The following is an 8,991-nucleotide window of genomic DNA, read 5'->3' as shown; positions in this document are numbered from 1 at the left end:
CCCTTCCAACTCTGATTATCTGTTAAATCTGTTAAACCTGTTATCTATTAAATCTGTTAAACATACAATGTTATGGAAAGTTAATGTAGTGATGGTGTCTTGTGAAATGGAACACACGATTCTTCTGATATTGTTTCCCACTGTATCCAGATATGAAGGAAAGCCACTATGGAAAAATAGTTAAAGTATGGGTTATAGCAATATTGATGGATTTTATTTCACTGCCCTTTCAGAGAAATGAGGACATGGATTTCCTCCATGGTGTGCTGTCCTTTTCAATTCATTCAAAGGAAATAAGATTCCAGAAATTTCTTCAGATGAGTTCTTCAGATAAATCTGCCTTGGAAAAAGGAGAACGCTTTATTTCTTAATGGGCACAAAATATCTATCTCTAAAGACTTCAGGCATCTGCTGAAGGCTGTTGAGGCTTTTTGCCATGTATAACATTGAAGTTGTTACATGAATCATGAGGTTATTAAGCAAATTTGGCTTTTCTTATTGACTTTGCTTGTCAGAAGCCAACTGCAAAGGTTGCAAATAGTGATCACATAATCACAAAAGCCTGGACATTGCAACCATTGTCAATACAATACAATTGTTGCCAAGCACACAATTTTTCATCACGTGACCATGGGGATGCTGCACTGGTAAATATGAGGACTGGTCTTCAGTTAGTTTTTCAATGCCATTGTAAATTTGTAATGGTCAGAATAATAGAATAACAGAATTGGAAGGGACTTTGAAGGTCTAGAACAATCCCCTGCTCAGGTCGGAAGCCCTATACCTGGGATGGCAAACCTATGGCATATGTGCTGGAAGTGGCATGCAAAGCTATCTCTCTGGGCACGCCAGCCGTTGCCCATTGCTCTTTCAGGTTCCGACACATGCACGCACTGGCTAGCTGATCTTCGCATGCAGGGACGCGCCAGAAACTGGAAGAGCAACTTCTCAGCACATGCAGAGCTTCCAGTTTCTGATGCATGGAGGTATGCTGGCCAGCTGGTCTTTGCATGTGCATGCATGCTCAGCTTCCCAGTGCACGTATGCGCACCAGGAAGCTACTCTTCTGGTTTCGGGTGCTCCCACTTGGTGCCAAAAAGGTTTGTCAACATTGCCCTATGCCATTTCAGACAAGTGGTTGTCCAATCTCTTCTTAAAAACATCCAGTGTTGGAGCATTCACAACTTCTGGAGGCGAGTTGTTCCACTGATTAATTGTTCTAATGGTCAGGAAATTTCTCCTTAATTCTAGGTTGCTTCTTTCCTTTATGAGCTTCCATCCATTGCTTCTTGTCCAGCCTTCAGGTGCTTTGCTGAACAGGTTGACCTCTTCCTTGTGGCAGTCCTTTAGATATTGGCACACTCCTATCATTTCACTCTTAGTCCTTCTTTTCACTAAAATAGACATACCCAATTTCAGCAACCATCTTTATATGTTTTATTTTTCAGCCACCTAATCATCTTAGTTGCTCTTGTCTGCACTTTTTCTAGACTCTCGACATCTTCACTACATGAATGGTTGTAAATTGAGGATTACCTGTAGATTTATACTTTATTGCCTCAGAGGATAGGACCAGAAATGATGGGTTAAACTTCACAGAAGGAGTTCAGAGGCTCAAAACTCAGAACTATTAGCCAGTGGAACAAAACTGTCACATGACTTGGTTCTTCTTCTTAAGTAGAAGATTCAAATAAGCCAAAAGGTGATCCAAGAGAGATGATGCAAGGATTCTGTACTGAGCAGGGGATGTACTAACTAGATGACCTCTATGGTCTCTTTCAAACTCACAAGCGTAGTCTTTGAAAACAAATAGAATGTCTGTTTCCTCTGACTAGTTAGCATGTTTTCCTGGAAGTAGTGGCAAGGAAATGGCACCGTTCCATCCTCACATCTGTTATCATTATTAGAAGTATTTGCCATTTGCCCCACATTATTGGGTTCATAAGTCATTGTGCAGGTAGGCCTCAACTTATAACAATTAATTTAGTGACCATTTGAAAGTTACAATGGCACTGAAAAAAGTGACTTATGGCCAATTTTCATACTTATGACTGTTGCAGCAACTCCATGATCACATGTCATTTTCATTCAGATGCTTGGCCACTGACTTATATTTATGATGGTTGCAGTGTTCTGGGATCATGTGATCTTCTTTTGCAATCTTCTGATAAGCAAATGGGGAAACCAGTTTCACGTAACATGGGTTACTAATTGGACGAGTCCAGTTTGAGCTTCTTCAGCGACAGACTGAAATCTGCGATTGTGTGCAGTTTCAATCTGTGCTTGCCGCTGGAGCACCCCAAGCCAACTGGTTTCAGGGCTAAGCCACCCCTTAGAGGTGGTGAAGAGCGGGGAGACTGCCAGCAGGGTCAAGGAGAGGCGCATCTCTCCTCCCCAGCTGGCTATTACTCCCTTTCCTGAAAGCGGTTGCAGTGGTGGTTAGAAATGGCCACCTCAAAGAAGAACTCGACCTGAAAAGAATGTGCAGGAGGAAGACCAGGTCAAACTGAAAAAGCAACAATATAAGGTATCCTGGAATTTGAATTATAAAGAACAACATTGTTTCCAAAGAAGACTTTGAAGTGGGGAATGAGAGAGGGAAGGGAAAGAATTTGGTTTTTTTTTCCTTTTCTTCCATATATTGACAACTAAGAGATTTAAGCAAGAAACCAGGAAAAATCCACTTTGACATTAACAGGTATTTAAGCTGAAAATAAAATGTCAAAGGGATAATAAAGATTTCTGGATTCTCAAAAAATTTTAAAAGAAGGAAAAAGACAAAAGGGTGGGATCTGGAAAAATGGAGGAGACCACCTGGGAGTGAAAGGAATTAACAGTGAAACTTTAACAAGAGTCCTAAAATATACATTTTAACTGAAACTTTGTAAGAAGACAAGAGAACCCCAGGAAGAGAAAGTGGAAAAAAGAAGCTAGAAGAAACAGCTTTGGATTATTTGGATTACTTGGTGATTTTTGGATTTTTTGGCTATCGGATCTAAAGGACTAAAATTAATCGGGTGACTGTTTAAAAGTTTTTAAAATGGTATAACTCTTGGAAGAATTGAGAATGGAACTTAAAAACCAGAAAGAAGATGCACAAGAAGGAAGAGTTCTTTTGGCTTCGTATTTCAATTTTTAGAAATGGAGATCCTGAACTATGAGAAACAACAAGAAAAGCCTGTAGAACAAAAAGGGCGGGACAAAGAAGAAGCCATTTTCAATGACCAAGTATTTCTATGTGGGGAAAAGAAAGGAAAGGGGGGAAAGAGAGTGAAAAATTTAAGATCTGAAAAAACACCCCCAAAAAAGAATAGTTTGAAAAGTAATTACAACATTAGGAAGAAACAGAAGAGAGGATTACAGAAGAGAGAATCAGAATTAGAGAGAGAATGGGTCAAAAAGGGAAGGGAGAAGAAGAGAGAGAAGAGGGAAAGGAAAAGAAATTATAAAGGACAGAATCAGAACATAGAGAAACAAGGAAAATGTACAAGACATAGAGATAATGGGTGAAAACTTAATTGAAAGGGGGATTCTGCAAGATAGTATTGTTATATTAGAAATAGAAATGAACTTTGAAAATATGAAACAAGTGTGATAAAATGATAGATTAAATACTCATTGTAATGTAATGGAATGTTTAATAAATAAATGAAATAAAGAGAATGAGAGAATGAAATTAGGAAATGAGGGGGAACATTTTAATTATTATAAATATGTTATAAAAATTTAAGTGAAGGGGAATATGAAAGAAACATGAAAAAATTATGGAAATATTATAAGTGTTCCTAGAAGTATGATATCCTATTGAAAAGAAATGTTAAAGATGTCAAAGATTATAACTAACATTAATGATAGAGCTGAAGTGGAATAGAATAAATGTTTTATTTATTATTGTTATATATATATATATATACTCTTTAAGAACTTAGTGCATATTTTAAGAATGTACCAAGCAGAATTTGACTGGAAGTTATGTGTTATGTTGAATGTTATAATTGTAAAGGCATAAATTGAAGTTTAAAAAAGAGTTGAATGAATAAAAATTAAAAGATACAAAGGTGTCATACTCCAGTTAGTAACTACAGGGAAAATTTTGTTTAATGAGAAAAGAAAATATGAAATTGAAACAGGCCAGACAAAAGTATAAATATGATGACTAGAGAGGTATTGAAACTTAGAAAAAGATATATATATAATTGAATTTAGAAAGGAATGAGATAATTAAAAGTAAGATTGAGAAAACTAAAGGAAAGGAAAAATTATTGAGAAAATGTTAAAATAGTAATAAGATATGGAATAGAACACAAAGATGAATATGAAATTGAATTTGTGTCTGTATGGAGAAGTGATAATCCAGGACCATGCTATTCTCAAAAAAATAAATTTTACTTGTATTATGTTTTGTGAAAACCCAAATAAAATTTTTATTAAAAATGGGTTACTAATTTAATAACTGCAGTGATTCATTTAATAAATGTTGCAAGAAAAATTGTAAAGTGGGGCAAAACTCACTTAACAAATTTCTTATTTAGCAATATAACATTTTGGGCTCAATTGTGGTTGTAAGTCAAAGACTACCTTATTGAGTTAAGATGTGTGAAATGTTATAGCTATTTGTTTACTGGTCAGTTAATTCAAGTTTGTCCATTCTTGGTTAGAAGCTGCTGATTTGTCCATTCTTGGTTAGAAGCTGCAGCTTCTGGCTGACTTAGCAATTGCTCATCCAGCTCCTTAATGATTAAATGTTTTATCTGTTCTTAGATCCTGGCTGGAATCCAGATATTTTGGTGAACCATTGACAGGTTCAGGACCATCCAGGGGAAGGACAAAGGCCTAAGGTCATGGATCAACCATTTGCTTGAAGCCCTGCTTGTTTTTAATAGAATAACAAAGTTTTTTTAAGGTGCTTTGGAGCAGGGGGTCACCAACCTTTTGGATCCCAGGGCCCGCCAAATTCATACTTTTAAATCCTGAGGACCACTAATATGATTTTTTTTAAAAAAAAACCCAATATATTTAATATAAAAAATTTTATATTAAATATAAATTTAATTAAATAAATGTGTGTGGATGAATGAGACTTCTGTTTGTGCTTCCATGTGTGTGCTTGTTTGAGGGTCCTTATCAATACCAGAACCACTTGGAGGGATGGTGAAGAAAGGGGGAACTGCCTGGAGAGTTGAGGGGAGCCACATCTTCCCTCCATGATAAGGTAAAGCCCCTCCAAAGACAAGTTGCAGCAGTAGTCTGTGCTGCAGTGAAGCTGTGAGCAGTTGAACCAGACGAAACATGGAAATTAAGGTACCCTGGAATTAAGAAACAAAAAATTTTTTTATGAAAGATTGTAGAAGCGGTGATCAGAGAGAGAATGAAGAAAAATGGAAACTTGTGAAGTTGGCTTTGGACTTTGAAAAGAATTAATTTGAAGGTGGAAAATTCAGAGGAAAATACTGGATTTTAAAAGGCTTGGAAATTAAACTGGATAATTATTTGGATTTGGGCATCAAATAGGCATAATTAAATGCTGGAATTGAATGTGTTAAAAAGAAATGATAGCTAATAATCAGAATTAGTGAAATTAATAACAGCTTTAAAAAAGGAAAAGGTGAAAAGAAAGGGTGGAACCTGGAAACAGAACTGAGAGCGCCACCTAATGGTAAAGGAAAATTTCAGTGACTCTGAAAAGTCTTTTTAAAATTGGAATTTGAAAGGAAAAAGAAATTCCATTACAATAAAATTAAAATTCTGAAAAGTGAAATACTAGAATATTGCAAGGAAAAAAAGATATGTGAAGAAATTGCCCTGAGATTATTTGGTGACTTTGGGAAAAAGTTGGAAAAGAAATTAACAGAAGGAACCTGGAAACAAAGATTTATGGACATTGACTGTTGAAATTAAATATAAAAGATGCTAGTTGTAATAAACTACCAGACAATTGGATTGGACATAAATATTAAAGAAAGGGAAAAAAAGAAGTGTATAAAATGGGAGAATTATGTGTGGAAATAAAATTGGAACTACAAAATAGGAAGGAAATGATGAAAGAAAGCTTGGAAATATACAGTAGTATAGTACAAAAATTAGAAACGGCGACACAGATTGAAGAACAAAAAGAACCAGAGGGGGAGGAGTTAAATAAAGAGGAAACCAGCTTTAAAGAACAAGTGGAATAATGAATATTAAAACAGGGAAAAAAAAGAATTAAAACTAAAAACCTGAGGTTTGATGTGATAATTAAATGGGGAATTGTTTGGAAAATTAAACAGAGGAAAAAGAAAAAGCAGAAAAGGGAATTACAGAGGAAAAATCAAGAGGGGGAGGGGGATAAAATAAATAATTGGAAGAAGAAATGGAGGGAAATAATAAAAGAAAAAGGGGCAATTAAGAGAAAGGACCATAAAATGATGGGAAGCAGAAAGCAAACAAAAATGAAAAGAAATTATATAGTCAGGATGATGAGAGATAATGGGTAATAGAACAGGAAAGGGGATTCTGCAAGGTAATATTTGGTGATATATAAGAATATAGATCTCAGCTGTTCATCCGACATATTGCCCATTAAGAGACCACTCACGCTTGTAGATTTTAGTGAAGATTTGCCTCTCATGCCAAAACAGCAGGAAACAAGTGAGCAAAATACATTAAAGGCAGTTATGTATATTTATACATAACACTCATTAGTAATTATCTAACACCTATAGCCATCTTCCGGGACTGTCTGATTTGCGGATCATCTCATCATATCTCCAACACAGCTACACAGTCAAGTCCGTTCCTCGAGGTAAGGGAGGTGCGATTACTGCCGTATCAACCCTTAGTTTTCTTTTTTTTTTATAAAGTTTTATTGATTTTAACAACAAACAAAAACACACAAAACATAAAACATAAAAGCATCATCCTCCTTCATAGATTTACAAACAGTGTATCGGTTGGTTTACCACTTTTTTTTTGTGCATCCATTTCCTAATCGCCATTATAGTTATATTACATAATAACTCATATTATCAATCAACAATTATATAACCTAATATCATTACTGAATAATCATTTGACTATAATTTTATTAATTCATACTTTAATGAGATAACTATAATTTACTTGGTTTATTTTACAACGAATCATAAAATCATACCAAATCTATCTTAATAAAATTTTATAAAAATAGTATCAAAGAAAAAGGGAAAAAAAGGAAGTATATATTCATTATATCCTAAATTTCTAAATATTCTAATTATTATTAGAATATTAGAATATTTAGAATATTATTAAATAATTAGAATATTATTTATTATCTAACCATTGATAAAAAAGGTCCCAAACTTCATAAAATTGTTTATCTTCTCGTTCTCTAATTTCAAATGTCAATCTACTAATTTCAGCACATTCCAATATTTTCTTAATAGTTTCTTCCTCTGATGGAATTTTCTCACTCTTCCAATTTTTAGCAAATACAATCCTAGCCGCTGTTAATACATTTACAATCAAATACTTCAAATTTTTATTATATGTATCAGGTAAAATTCCCAATAAAAAAATCTCTGGTTTCAAATCTATATGTTTCTTTTTCATTTTTTCCAACCATTTGCGAATTTTCTAGTGTCCACCACATATGGTAATATGAGCCAGGTATCTGATGACATTTCCAGCACTTTTCAGGTTTATTCTTGAACATTCTTGCTATTCTTGTTGGGGGAAAATGCCACCTGTAAAACATCTTATACAAATTTTCTTTATATGCTGTTGACATTGTCATTTTATAATTTTGAGACCACATTTTTTGCCATTTCTCTAAATCAATCCCATATCCAAAATTCTTCCCCCAAGCAATCATCATTTCTTTAACTTGTTCCTCCTCTAGTTTAATTTCCAGCAAATAACTATACAATTTTTTGATCACTTTTTCATCAGTACCTGTCAAAATCCTAAGTCAGTCAGTTTATTATAAAATTCCTCCGTTTTAGAATCTTTAAGATACCTTGAGTGTATTTGCACATATGAAAACCAATTCATCCTTATACCTTGTTTTTCTAGCTTTTGCATCATTTTAAGTTCACTCTTTTCATCCAATATTTCCCCATATCTAACTGTTTGTTCCTTCTTATATATTATAGGATAAGAAAAAGCTTCAATAGTTGATAACCAGACTGGGATTTTCAAATAACATTGTCTCTTAATTTTCTCCCAATTCAACCATAAAGACTCCTGTATATAATGCCTTCTAAAATAGCCCTGCGATTTAGTTCCCTTGTACCACAGAAACCCTTAGTTTTCTTGGCTCCATATCATTCATCATTGGAATCGTGACAATAGATTTAAAAATAGAAAAGAATGGAACTGATATTTTTTTCTAAGGATTAGTGTTAAATCAGATATAGATTTAATTCAAATAGATATGGAAATGGGAATTTATTATTAATTGATATTTAATAAAGCAATGAATAAAGTTAAAATGAGCTATGAGAATTATAATGGAAAGACTATTATCAGTTTCTAAAATTAATTGAATAGAGTAACATTTTTTAAATAAATAGATGATTTAGAATGTAATTAAGAAAAAGAATACCATGCGGAATCTGACTCAAATATATATATGCATATATAATATTTAGTAGTTAGGAAATTATTGTTATTAATGTAGAATGCGATAATAAAAATGACTATATTATGGTAAATCTTTATAAGGAATTAAAGAGAATAAGTTGGGGGAATGTATAAGGCAAAGGGGTAGCAAACTCGAATTGACAATTAAAGGGGACAACTTTTGGATTATTAGGAATTAGGATGGAACCTATTGAACAATGAATGGAATAATAGTATGTGATAAAATTGCCAATGTGACAGATAAAAGTAAATATGTATAATGAATATAGAAATGAAATAAGAATCTTACATATGAGAATAAAGAAAAATGAAATAAGTTATGATATGAATTGGAATTGGATAAAATAAGTGTAATGAATATGAAAATATTTGAGAATATTTAAAGGAAAA

The sequence above is a fragment of the Pseudonaja textilis genome, chromosome Z, assembly GCF_049901715.1.
Source record: "Pseudonaja textilis isolate UNSWEBS1 chromosome Z, rPseTex1.2, whole genome shotgun sequence".
Lineage (NCBI taxonomy): Eukaryota > Metazoa > Chordata > Lepidosauria > Squamata > Elapidae > Pseudonaja > Pseudonaja textilis.
This window is presented reverse-complemented; position numbering follows the sequence as displayed.